General features: G+C 44.9%; 1 protein-coding gene across 3 annotated transcripts in view; it reads left to right on the forward strand.

Moving 5' to 3' along the window:
• Window positions 1-14044, forward strand: part of TIAM1 (TIAM Rac1 associated GEF 1) — a 217878-nt gene that overhangs the window by 70168 nt on the left and 133666 nt on the right. For all 3 annotated transcript variants that reach the window (XM_054188086.1, XM_054188087.1, XM_054188089.1), the window contains one exon: window positions 13100-13159. The gene's annotated coding sequence lies outside the window, so the exon portion shown is untranslated. The remainder of the gene's footprint in view (window positions 1-13099; window positions 13160-14044) is intronic.

The raw sequence follows: 14044 nt of genomic DNA on the forward strand, positions 1-14044 counted from the left end.
TTATAGAGATGTGTTCAGCTGCTGATCATCATCTGCTGTGGCAATGCTTTTTGCAATGATTATCTTTTCATTGCTTTTGGAGGGCATTCTGCAGTCTGGCATGTTGTTATAGTCTCCTCTACTGGAGAAACTTCACTTCTCCAAATCCTTTCCTCTAGCCGTCTCCTTTTTTGCTATATTTAAAACTATCCCTTACAGCTCAAACACTTTTTTTAAAAAAACCTTTCCCTAGCTGTTTTTCCTCTTAATCTTAATGCAAAGTCAAAACGAGGAATTTTAAATAGCTTGACATCACCCCTGCATTTTATGCATAACTTCTAAATGCAGTAGCATTGAAAATGTAAACGCTCTGCTATAAAACTTGAAGAATTCAGAAATGTCCTCATTATGCTTGGGTTTAAAACTGGATTTGAATCAGAGGGGGAGTAAAGAAAGCTGTTCTGGACTCGAATGATGAGCATTGCCTTGGCAGTGATCGGGGGGCTGGGCTGGAAAGTGGGATCCCGGGTTCAGGTTCCTGCTCTTCTTCCCATGTCAGATCTCCCAGGTGAATGACCACAAGATGGATGGGTCTTCTGGGATTTCTCTTCTCCTTTGAAAAGAAACTTTCATACCTCACCTGAAAGACTTTTCATATAAAAAAAAATATTTTTGTAGCTCTTGTTTTCCCATATCGTTTTTGACAGGCACCTTCTTCTGATGCTGGCTGGGCTGCCTGGAGGGGTGGGGGGGGTGCAGCAACTTGAACTTGCAGGTTCAGGATGTGCGGCTCAGTCTTTGAGCAAAAAAAGCCGAATTGATGAGAGTTTGACAGTAGAACCCATCACAACGTGCGTTTCGGGGTCTGTGTGTGGGAGCAATCATGGAATATACTCTGCTGAAACGCCAAGTGTGAGGCTCTGTGTGCAGTCACAGAGTGTATTTACTCCACAAATTTCACCCTGCCCTGTCTCTGGGGAGCAGCTGTGTTTTGGAGGGATGGTTTCTCTTGCCCGGGCTTGCTTGTGTGCTAAGGGAAATGGCTCACAAAGTAACTTGGCTGTTTAAACAGCCTAGCCCTCGTTTTCAATGAGAACAACAGGTGTATTCAATGAAAAAATAAAATAAAGGCAAGATGTGCTAGATACCAGCTTCTATCTAGTGTCATATGAACCGGTATTATACCAAATTCGTTTTCGATCATGCCCATATGTTTTGTTTTGTTTTTTTTTTGTGGTAGACTTTGCTGAAGAGTCAGCTGGTTCTCTGGATGCTTTCCTGAGAGGCCTCTTTGACTTTATCTGATATGAATTGTGAACCTGAATTTCATGGCGCGAAAGGAAGTCAGTGAGAAATGACATTACAGGCTTGGATGAAATGTCCATGGAAAATTCTTAAAGATGTCTTGGCGGGCTTTCTGTTGTATCCAAAATGGCTTAATTTGTTTTATGTTTACCACTGCAAATAGCTTTTAGATGATACAAAGAATGATGAGTTTGTGCTCATTTTTTTTCTTCATTGTGATAGGTCTGGGTCAGAAGAGCATCTGCTGTTAGGAACTGAGGAAGGGGAACAAACGTGTGTAGTACCCAAGGGCTTTGCTTCTGATTTGATTGAGCTGTACCACTGCAAGCTTTTCTTACTCCTCTCTGCAAAACTAAAATGCTCCTTTAATACCATATACTTCTTTATTGATCTATATTTCTTTGTAATACAGCTGTGACCTGTTTAAGAAAAAAAAGAAACATAATCCAAAACCCAGAAGTGAATTAAAACAGTGGCAGGTAATTCAGTTTGAATGTGTGATGATGTGCAAGATGTAGGTTCTTGGGAGCCGGAAGTGACGTAGATCGTTAGTATAGAAGACGGAGGACTGCTCAGATTAAAGTGGGATGCCAGACATTGGTCTGCTTGTATGTACGTGGGAAAGAAGAGACAATCACATGTAGTATTTACACTGCATTACAGAGAGAGGGTTTTTTCATTATTTGCATTCTCCAGAGTATTCTATATCCTCTGATGTATTCTTGCCATATGTGTTTAGTTTCCAGAAGTTTATATATATTACCTGCTTTCCGTTCCAAACAATATAACATTTATTACTAGCTTCACGAGTTGTTGTTTCAAGGGGGAAAAATCTGTACAAAGCTGCCTGTAACTTTGAGTTCTGCTCTGGCACCATACCATATGCAGTATATACCATCTGCGTCAAAGAGGATGATTAAAAAAAAATGCGTATCAACCGAGTCAGTGTGTAATTGTCTTAAAGTCATTCATAGTCATTAAAATCTTTTTGAGGAGTGTTCCTGATGCTTCGCTGTTGGTTGGTAAGATGTGTTTTAACCCTTAACCCCTTCCCATACCACAGCAAGAAAATAAAGCTCATGTTTTCAAAGTGGTGATGTGCACGTCTCCGCTCTGCAAGTTGTTACGGTGACAGGCAGTCCTGGTGCTGCTCTGGGGACCCATCCCTCCCTGCCTTTCCTGGAAAGCCCCTGCGCTCTGCTCCTCAACAGCCAGCACTGGAGATGATGGGATCCAGCCCTGTGAAGAATCTATAGAGCCAGGGCTGGGTTGTCCCCAAGGGGTTCCTGTGGAGCTGCGCTGTCCTCTCCCTTAGCATCGTGCAGGTGGGTCCTGGGCGAGGAAGGGCAGAGAGGGCAGCGGTGCCCAGGTTGCTTGTCTGCAGAAACAGGGGCAAGGAAATGGCAGTGTGTGCGCGGGTACGTGAAGCAGCCCAAGAGGTGAGGGTAAAGCTGGGGCGTGAGGAGATGGGGAGGGGGCATCTTCTGCACTGGAGAGTTTGTAGGGTCCCTTCTCAGCCTCCTTCCCCAAGATGGGGAGAGAGTGCCACAACTGAAACAACAAGAAAACGTTCTGGGGCATCGCAGAAGGAAGCTTCTTGCTGAGAAATTACTCTGCTTACGGGTTGTGTGCTTGTAGCCTTGTGTACAATGGACAGAAAGACTGTATTGGACATAATTATAAATAAACAGGGGAACAACTGCAGTGCTGTAACATTGCTTTCCATGCTCACCTTCCTTTTTTTTTTAATTACTTGCACTTGATTGTTGCAATTGATTGCAATTTTGAGAGCTAATTTTAGTGCATAAATCTTATAATGGAAGCCTGCCAAGTGTTTGTGTAATGGAGGATAACAACTGCACAGAATTTGGTACAGGGTATGTTTGTCTTCCTTTCTCTACCAAATGTTGGTGACCGTTTCATGGACTTAATATACTTGTATATAGCCAATTTTCTCAAAGAAAAAAATTCAACCACCCCCCCCCCCCCCCGGGGAAAACAGAAGAGCAATTTGAACTGTGAGTTTTAAGAACAAGTTGAATTTAATGCTGATGAAAGTGATCATTGCCTTAGTTTTAGGACAAATAGCAAAACCAACTGAGTTCACTTTTAAACTTTGCATGGTGGAACTGAGGGTAAATAATGTTGTTCCAACCTTAAGGAACAAATTCAATATGTTTAGCTGATGAAGTTAAAAGAACAGCATATGGGTATATAGATCTGGGCCCTTAGAAAATGTCATGGCGGTTTTCCTAGCAGCCTGGTCCAATTTCCATGAAGTTCAATGTCAGGACTTGCAGGGAGAGGAGATTTAGTTGCCACAGGGTAAAAATCAAAGATTTATTTCCAAGTGAAATGTTAACTCAGGAATAAATTTTCTTTCCACATCCATATTTTCATATATCTTGGAGTCAAGGTACAGTAAATTTGGGACTGTTTTGCAGGACTTTCCTCTTATTTCAGGTGCGTTTGTCCAAAGAGGAGGAAGAAGTTTGAAGGGCTAAAGAGGATGTGAAGAATGCAGGTGGATTTGTGGTGTTTAAGGGACAATTTTTATGTGGATTGAAAACCGATACTCAATAGATTAGTTTTGGTGCTCGAATTCTTAGGTGAACTCACTTGTAAGATAAAGTACCAAAACTAATTGGAACTCATCTCATCTTTCTCTCCCACAGGTTTTTGGTGTCTCCTCTCACTTGTTTTTTACACTGTCATTCCAGTTGTGATTTGTCTTACATGCTTGTTTAAAAACAAGTTACATTTTCAAGCTTCTATTATACAAACATTTGTCTTGGTGGTTGTGCCAGAGTTATTCACAGATGTATGTTTTGGCAAAGTCAGGGCCAAGAGTGATGATAGCTGGAGGATCCACCTTCCTAAAACATCAGCTCGCTCTTTTGGTTTTGGGCATTTTTAGTTCAGCTCTGTGCCATATGGGTTTTACTTAAGGAGATCTCTTGTCCCTGCAAAAGCGTCTTTAAAAAGGATAGAACAGTTTAAATATGTTCAAGAGAATTAATTAAAATGCCTTTCAATTGAAAGGGAATGAGAGGGTTTTTTTCAAAATAAAGCTCCAGCCTTGTGAAACATTTTGCATCAATTACAAAAGGAACTTCAGTACTTTTTTCTAAAATGAGGAATGAGCCAACTGCATCTGCTAGGTGTGGGAGTGACATTTCAAAATCCCACTGACAGTCGCGTTATCAAACTAAACATCATCTCTCCCTTACTGATGCTAACTGAGGAGCTCCCCATTTCTAGGGGTGAAATCGTCTCTTTGGAAAATGCCAGTGGAAGGCATGGGCACCTTCAGGCCTAAAACAGGACTGAGCCCACAATTCTCTACCACGGTAAAATTTACTTTCTACAGGAAAGCAAGCTTCAGAGCCCCTTATCCTTATTTGTGTATGGGTTCAAGCTGCAGCAGGGTAGGTTTAGGCTGGACATTAGGAAAAAATTCTTCACAGAAAGAGTGGTTAGTCACTGGAATAGGCTGCCCAGGGAGGTGGTGGAGTCACCATCCCTGAATGTGTTTAGGTGTGGTGTTAAGGGATATGGTGTAAGGGAGAACTTTGTAGAGTGGAGTTGATGGTTGGACTCGATGATCCCAAGGGTCTTTTCCAACCTAAATCATTCTATGATTCTATGCCTTGGCCAGTGCCAAGAGGGCTTCCTGAATTTAGTTTGCCAGGTCTGTTTGGTAATGACACCTTCGCCTTCCCGGTGCCAAAGAGGCAGCTGCGGTGCTCCACACTGCCTTGATGCTGGTGGACCCAGTAGCTGCTGTCGGTCCTTCTGCTCCTGAGGCTGTGTGCTGAGATGGGGCCAAGGGGCTTAGCCGGCAGCCCACATGCCCGTCTGTGCTGGTCGTGGCCAGCTCTGGTCTCTTCAGGAGACTGTCAAAATGTCTCTCAAAAATGCCTCATTTAAATAGTGTATTTACCTAAGTCAGCTCTCCTTACCCTGTTAAAGAGGACTGAAGGAAGGGGAAAGTATGAAATATTTTCTGAGCAGTGAGGACTTTCACTGTTGGTTTATATTTACAAGTTTTTTTGAGGTGATACAATAATAACATTATACTGTAGTGAATGTTCCTCAGTCTTAAGCATAGTCACAATTATCTACTTATTTACATCACAGTTTTCATTGATAGATTACTGGGTGCATTGCAAAAGAAGACCTTTGATGTCATATCGGCTTTAATGGGAATGAATTGGGATTTTTTGAGAAGTGAAATGTCACAGCAAAAGGTCACGCTGTGGTGCTACAGCAGAGCTGGGAGAAGACCTCTGCTGTATGCTGTCAAGCGAGCAGTGCTGTTTGCAGTTCTAGTCTTCATTAGTTTGTTTGCAAAAAGATGACAGAATTGTAGAATTGTGTAGGTTAGAAGAGCTCTCTGGTTCCACCTCCCTCTCAAAAAGCATTTACAAGCATTTTTGTGTGTGTGTGTATGTGTATAAACAGTGATCTGGTGCAGGATCATCATGCGTATTGCCACCTTGTTTGATGCTGTTGCGCATGTTCTGAGAGAATTTATTTGCCACATTGGTCCGGAAGGGATGTACTCAGTCCTGTGAAAACTCAGATCTCCTAGCTCTATCATAAAGAGAGCAATGATATGAACTGGAAGAACGTGTCTTTGGAGAAACTGATGCAAAGAATGAGTTTGAAGGAAGGCTGGGTGGGCACAGAGAAAATAATACTGGCAATGTAGCAAACAGCGTAATAGAAAGCCAAAGCCGTAGACAGGACCAGGAGACAAAAAGAACAGTAATGAAAGAGAAGCAGTAACGTTAGAGAAGGCAAAGCTGGAAATGCAAGCAGAGAGGAGGTTGCCCTCTTTAATCTATATGATTCGTAGATTCACTGAAACGTGAGGACAGAACAGTGGTGGTGATCGTCTGCACCTGGTGATGATCATCTGCACCTGTGTCTCTTTGGGAATCCTTGGGAATACCCTTTGAGAGGGGACCTGCCGGAGGTATCTGTGAAAGCAAATCGATGTTGCTGCGAGTGCAGATGAGCTTGTTCAGCCAGCGGACATTTCTGCAAGGGCAGCTCTCGCTCTGGAGAATCAGTTGCAGAACAGAAACCAGAGGTGAAGACCCCAAATCCAGCCTGGCCGTCTGCATGACAGCAATCATGGCATATCAGGTTCTTTCTCCCCAAGGCCTGTGATCCTTCAGTTCAAGTGGCAGTGTCTCTCTTAAGATGTTCAGCTTCTTTCGCCGTGGCCTCGTTTGACAACAGACTGCCGTGCCCTCGGGTGAGACCCTCCGGCACCATGTTGCTTCTGCTCTGGAAACCTGTGCTCTGTTCAGCGTGCACAGTGTGCCTGTGGTAACGCCGGAGGAGCTGCTGTTGCGATGTGGTAACGACGCAGGAATCTGGCGAAAGAGTTTATAGCTGCTGCCGGCATCTCGTTGCCCAACACTGCGGTACTGCCTGGAGACCCCTTGGAGTCGGGGCCATGCAGGCATATGGCTGCTGGAGGAATGGCGTCGGGAAGGGGGATGGTTGGTAGGAGCCACGAGGAAGGCAGGCAGCGTGGGGCAAGCTGGGCCATAGGTGAAACAGATGGCGAAGAGCTCTCAGGGAGGTGTAGAGGAGGACATGAGGAAAGTGGACATAGCGGTGGCGTGTGGCCAGCAGCCAGGCGAGAGAAGGGCTGTATCTGCAATTGCTGGTGTCTGGATTCAGGTATCAGCTGTGTTTTTATTTAAAACCTCTTGGCATACACTCAGCTGCTATTTATTATTTTTTTTTCCCCCTCCTGAGACTTTAATATGCTCCTAAACTTTACAGTGCTTGAAAACCACAGTGCAGTTAATAGCCCTGGGTGAGCGGGGGGAGCCGGGGTGGGGAAGAGGGCAGGGGGATCAGTGCTGCTGGGAGGAGAAGACAAAGGCTGGGTTTGTGGGCTGGTGGGAACATGCCAGATAAGAGAGGGAGAGGAAGAGGATGAGAAACGGATGTCGGAAGTGGTGGGTCAGGGGTTGAGGGGCTGCAAGAGGCACACCTCGGGGTCCGGCTGCGGGGGCAGAGCAAAGCAGCCCAGTTAAAGGAGTACACGATGCCGCAAGAGTGGAGAAAAGATGCAGCTCAGCAGAAGAGGCTGGGGTTACTCCTAGGCAGCTTGTAGCCTTTTTTTAAATTTATTTATTTTTTAAATTTTTGGTAGGGCAATGTCGTTAGTGAAAGTCAGGCTTGGTTAAGGGAAATAGCTCGTTGTGGGGTGGGATGCTGTGTTCGTAGGACAAGATCAGATGTTCCCCACCGGTGCTGAAGCCAAACCAGCAATCTACCTTAGAGGCTGGTTCGGAAAAACACAGAAGAAACCATTCTGAGCAGCATTGGTGTTGAAGGACTGTGTCTGGAGCTGACTGCAGCCTGCTCCCTGTTTCTCTTGGCTTGCTTTTCAGAAAAAAAAATAATTACTTTCTTGAGCATCTGGGTGATTTTTTTTCTTTTTTGATTTTTTTTTTTTTAAATGCTCCAGGACTGAGTTGCTGTTGAAAGGGATAGTATTATCCCACCTTTTCCTTTGTGGGGCCCCATGTTCCCACTGCTTTGCTTGTGTCAGTACCAGCACTCTCAGGCCATGTGGATGAAAAATGACCTGGTTTCATCAGATGCAGTTTTGGGCAACTTGATTTGACTGACGTGGGTGCAGCCATGGGGTGGCATGAAAGAGCTAGTGGGGATGTGCAGCCTTGGGTTGTGCTGTCCTTTTCATAGTCTTGGTTAAAGTGTACTCTGAGTGACATCTCCTGCCTTTCAGTTTTAGTTTTACTGTCAATATTTAGTTGATGGGGTGATCAGTGCAGACAAAAACACCTTGCAGATCCCATTTGCCTTAATCCTTCCTTTCCTCTCAGCATATGTTCCAGTTAGTGCTCCTCGAGTGGAGTTGCTGCGAGATGAGTCAAAGCATCTGTAAGTGCCGCTATTACATTAATGCTTGTAAATAAAGGACAAGTTTCTCGAGAGCGCTGCCTGCTCCATGGGTTGTCCCTGGGCTGCCGCGTCAGACCTGCTGAGAGCTGCGTATTTAGAAAGCCGGGCTGATGTTCTCACGGAGATAGAGATGTCTTGCTGGCAAATGCTGCATAGCCGGGGTTTAGACTTGCTAATGGTGACTAAACTATGAGTTGTCAAGAATGTGTTGGAGGCGTGATATGAGGGGAAAAAATGGAATGAGGTAAGAGACAGGTCTTGGGCAAGAGCACAGAAAGGGGTACTGCAGTGAAAGAGAGAGGATATCCCTGGCAGGTGAATGGCAGAACAGCATTAAAACAGGGTTTCAGTATTAGATGTAGGGGATGATGATCCAAGAAATGTGTGTGTGTATATATATATATATATATATATATATATATATAAAAAATCATGGAGGATAAGCCTGTAGGAACAGTGGAATGAATGAAACAGAAGTGGTTTAGTTCTAATTTTTATTTTTTTTTTTATGCAAGAGGTGGGTGTGTTGCTGAGACATGGAGACAGCTCTATGGTGGCTCAGTTTGCTGACAAAAGCATTGAGTTGGCATGAACAGTGTTGGGCACAGGAAGGGCCATGGGCAGCTGGCAGTGCCCGAGAGGTGAGAGCGTACGTGCAGGTTGGGGGGATCGGAGCCAGAAGAGAGCAGGACAGGACAGGTTGACTTCACCCTGCCAGCAGTGTGCTGTGCTGGTGTGGTTCTACCCTACACCCCCGGCCCCAAGTGTTAGACCAAGTCACTGAAATATAGAAGGTGGTTTTTTTTCCATCTGTGCACATGTCAGCGTTTCTTGTTTTCCCCTCATTTTGTTCTTTTGCCATCTCTGCTCCTGGGAGCTCCCCTTCTGACTGCTCTGCTCTAGATGGGATCTTTGCCCTTTAGCTCGCTAGACTTATGCTGCCATCACTTCGGAAGCGACCCCAATCCTTACGAGTGTGACATGGGTTCCCTCTGCCCTGTGGTCCTCAGGAGGGGACTGAACAGACCCCTTGATTGTGCAAGTTGTCTTTTCGATAGCATCGCTCAGAGACGGGATGCTAGGGAGATAGCATAACCGGCTCTTTCCACTCTGCTTCAGGGGGGTGGCTATTAAAAGCTGAGCTAGGAAGCTTGACAGGGTAGTGCAAGCTACGTGACGGTTGCTTTTTTTTCCAGATTTGCAGCAAGATAGGAAAAGCATTTGGACGTGACCTGTCTATAGCCTGAGATAATTTCTGCACTGGCAAACATGGGAAGAGATAAAGCAATGGAGAGCTAAGAGCTAAATCTCTTCTGTACAAATGCTAGGAGCATATGTAATAGGATTGTTGAATTGGAGTTACATGTTTTCAAGGATAAGTACTGTATGTTGATACCGTACTGTCGTAGCCATTCTTAAATCAAAAAAAGGACTGGGGATTTAAAGTAGTTGTTGGGGATGCTTGGGTTTCACTCTGGGCTTCTAGAATAGCGAAAGAGAAGAAAAGGCCTTTGCAGATAAGACAAAATGAATCCCTAAGGAGGCTGGAGCTGTGATTGAGAGGAGTGCTGGGGGGAGAAAACAGGAGCACTCTGACCTCAACATAGTACGGTGTCAAAGATTTTTCTTACACAAAATACACAAGTAAGGAAAATGATTGTAGATCTCTAGGTGAACTTTGGTTAATTTATGTGATAAAATTTTAATTGTCTTAAAATATTTTTCACTTGTTTTTCTGTGGACCTTTCAAAAGACATATTAAAAACTGTGCACATCCCAACCTCTATGTTAAAATGCATGTTACTGAAGATCGAGTTTTAAGCAAGCTAAACTTAAAAGATGTCAGAACTGAGGCTGTCTGCCTAATCTTTACTTGTCCTCTTCACACGTGTGTGCTTTGATGCAGAGTTTAATTACAGGACACCTCCTGCCTTGCCAGCAGCAGATTTGCTTCCTGGCTGGGCTGGCGGCGGGCACAGTGAGGTGCTGCCTCTGACCCTGGTTTTGTTGCAAGAGGGACTTGAGGATGGGGAAGAGGGACAGGCATTTTGTTCCTTGTTGCTCTCTGATTTGGGAAACCTGAGGTCTGCTTCTCCTGGGCACTTGCTGGCCCAGGTGGATAAAAAGCTGGTCCAGGTTAGGTCTGGCTCATGGTCCTTGTGTCTGTCACTTGTGCTCTTCAGCCCCTAGACAGGGGAAGGGAGGGAGATGCCTCATGTTGGAGGGAGATGCTTTTGGGGCAGCCAGGGGCTGGCTTTTGTGGGGCGGGAGAAGGATTTTGGCACGTGAGGCAGCGGTGTTTGGTGTGAGTGTGCCCGAGGAGCCGGTCTGTATGGAGCACATGGCGACTGAAGCTCTCCGAAGCTGCTGCCGACCAGAGCGCTGGACCGAAGCCAGCACAGCTTCTCCCTGGGGCTCCCCGCACCGCTCTGGAGGAGGTGGGAAACGGGAGAAGCTCCCAGCCCAGCCTTGGGTATCGACACAGATTTTAATCATAGTGGAGCAACAGTTCTGCCCGTCATTAGGATTTACGCCAGCATGTTTTGAGGCTTTCAAACTGATATCCTTCATGCACGTGTAGTAACGCAGATATAACTTCCCAGAAAAGTTGCTGATCTACTGTTGGTCCTGCCTGAAGTCCTTACAGATGCAATCCCTCTCTTGCCAAGTCCTCCTTGCTCCACAAGGTGTATGTGGGGACCCTATTTTTAGCTGAGTTTCTGCCTGTTAACAGGGAAAGCATTTCTTTCTTTAAAACCCTGAGTCTCTGCTGAGGGCAAGCGACTACCAACACAAGGTAAATGAGCCTTTCTGGTAAATGGCCAAATGACTTTGTCCTGGCCCAGCGACTGTCGGGAGCCTCTCTTAGCCGTCATGAAGGTGTATCAGGACCTGGGTTGAGTATTTGAAGCTGCTGCCTGAAGCCTGAATGAGGGTCCTGCTCCAGCCTCAGTGCCTTTCAGTGCCTGGGTGGCACGGTGGCAAGCAGGCTGCGATGAGAAGCCTGCCCACTTTATTTCTAGTTTGGCTAAGGGGATTGCTACCGTTTCTTGCTTTTTGTTGTTGCAGTTGCTAATCCTGCAGGCAGGCTGATCATTCTCATGTGTTCTTGGCATTTGTTTTTGTTTACTTTTTGATGAAAATCCCCTTTTTGTGTTTTTTGTTTTGATTTTTCCCTTCCCCATCCCTGCCAGTGCTGGTGTGAATAAATGGGAAGATGCCTTACTTTACCTGCAGCATACTGGAGCCTCACTTTACCTGCCGTATAGTGAAGGGAGATGCTTTTATTTCTGTCAGTGGGTTGCTGGGAGAGGGAAGGTATAGCTGTACATCTGAGATGTGGATCTTGGCCCCAAATCTACCACTGGGGCAAACTGGTATCCTTCCGGGGTGGTTGGTGGAGCTTGTGTGCAGTTTGGTGGATCCTTGTGGAGCAACCCCAGCTTGGAAGTTTTCATCTGAGAGCTGCTGCATGGGCTGATGCTGTGGGATTCGGGCCGTTTGCTCTCAGCAGTTGCCTCCTCTCTTTTTCAGCTGCGTCATTCTTTGACCGTAGCTGATACATTGTCAACTAGCAAAATATCGTTCACATTGAATTACGGATGCATAAAACAACGACGGGCTTTTAATTGGGCGGCTATTCAGAAAGCAGGTGCTTCCTCTCGGGGTTTAAGTTACCAAATTCATCAGGGCATTTCAACTTCTTGCATTTTAAATTCCCTGATCCTAAAGAACAAAGTCATTTTCTCAGCTTTGGAGGCTGACATCTGCTTACAGGGATTAAGCGTGTTCCTGTAGTAGCGGGCACAGATTTTCTTTGTGGAGGGGGATATATTGAACAGAGTATTAAACCCCAGTACAAGTTCCTGTACTGGGATGGAAATTGCTTTGCAGGTTTGGAGGGAGGCACGTTGGAGCTTGCTTATTTATTTGGCAGATGTCTGATGACGTTACATCATCTACAGCGCTTAAAGCCTGCGAGGGTTTTGAAAGGGCTCAGTGCTTTGTGGTGGGTCGAGTGGCAACGGCAAACTCTCCTCTTCCCGTTTTCTTGTTGTAGGAAAACAACCGTTTTAAATAACGAGCTATCAGCAAGCTCTGCCTCCCACAAACCTGTATTTTTGAGATGATGTGAAGAGGGTTGGTCAGGAAGAAGGGACACAGAAAATCTCAGTTGGATGGTGCTCAGGGAGTCATCAATCAACTCAAGTTTCCAATCTCTGAACAGCATGTGGTGATGATATTTGCTGGGGATAAGTGACCTTTTACTACTTTAGTTGGACGGGCGTTCTAGAGATTTATTTTCAAAATGCATTCTGTTTTACTGCCTTAAACCTATGTCGGTGCTTCCCGTTTAGCGTTTCATGAGAGCCAGACTAAACCAAATTTGGCCCCCAAGCGTAATTTTGCTGACAGCATGCAGTCTGGAGCCAAGCTTTTTATAAAACTCACGATCAATAGAAATGGTACAATTAGCTAAATCCAAGTCCAGTGGAAAGAGTTGCTTTTAAACAAGTAAATGTTCCCTGCAGGACTGGCAGCCCCAGATACTGCAGCCCTGAGTGCCTGGAGCTGACCGACTGCAAACCAAAGGGAAACTGACTTAATTGGGTTTTGTGGCTCTGGCAAAGTACAAACAGCAACAAATAGTGAGAAGCAATTTGGATTTGAATTATTTCCCCCCCCCCGCATTAATAGGTCAAGGTGATGTTAGTAATAAAAATCCAGCCAGCTCTTTGGCTGCCATAGTTTGGCAGAGGTCTGTTGCAGGTAATGAGGGTCACGCAGATTAACACCAGCTGTGTGCATCTGGCATGATGTTTGAAGTTGACCTGTTAATCTTTCTCTTCCATTCCAGAAGCTACGTGGGACAACAAATGTTTCCCTACCTTCCTACTTGCTTCCGTAACGCCCTCATGTGAGTAATGACCGGAGTGGTTTTGGTAAAGACTTTTACTGTTGTATCTGCAGCTCCTGCCCACCCTTCTTCTTGCTCTGCTAACTTGGCCCTTTGTTGCTCTGTGCTAGGGCAGTGCTCCATAGCCTGCAGAGGAGAACGAGTATAGAAATAAAAATGTTAAGGCTTTTTTGAAATATGCATTGTAATACATAGTGAAATGTTTATACGAAAAATCGTGTCAGCAGCTGCATGTTTTATCAAAGCAAGTATATTCAGAAATGTTTATAGAAACATGACAGCACTAAATCTGGATAGTTGGTCACTAATTTTTGCAAAGATACAAAACTGATTAAATAAAAAAATTCCCCTGAGGCACCCTGTAACTTGCAATATATGTATGACCCAAGCTCTTAAAGGCTTCTCTCCTGCCCTTATTCTTCTCCACATTTCCTCCATGTGGTCACTCCAAATTGCTGCCAGCTGGCCTATTTGTCATGTGTGTTTGTTTGTGCTGCTTCTAATTTTTGACCTTTCAAAGAGACAGACAAAATCTGTGGCTTATGCAAATCTTTGAATTTGCAGCCAGCCTAATAGTGGCAAGGAAAAACGCAGGGAGTTTAAACCACAGAAGGGAACAGATTCTGTTCTTTAGTGCCTCACTATTGACCATAGACTCTAGCACGCCTATAAAAGAGCTGAAGCCTTGCCTGTTGTGTCTGAGGTTTTCTTACCTCCATGTTGCCTTCTGCCCTTATTTCAGACATCAGGATAGGTTCCTTCTGGTGTGTTTTCAGATTGACAAATATGATCCATTTTGTTTGTTACAGGGTAAGTTACTGTTTGTTTTTTTGTTTTTTTTTTTTTTTTCAACTGAGTAGTTTTGTAGTGTAGTACCTTCACAGA

The sequence above is a fragment of the Rissa tridactyla genome, chromosome 1 (genome assembly GCF_028500815.1).
Source record: "Rissa tridactyla isolate bRisTri1 chromosome 1, bRisTri1.patW.cur.20221130, whole genome shotgun sequence".
NCBI lineage: Eukaryota > Metazoa > Chordata > Aves > Charadriiformes > Laridae > Rissa > Rissa tridactyla.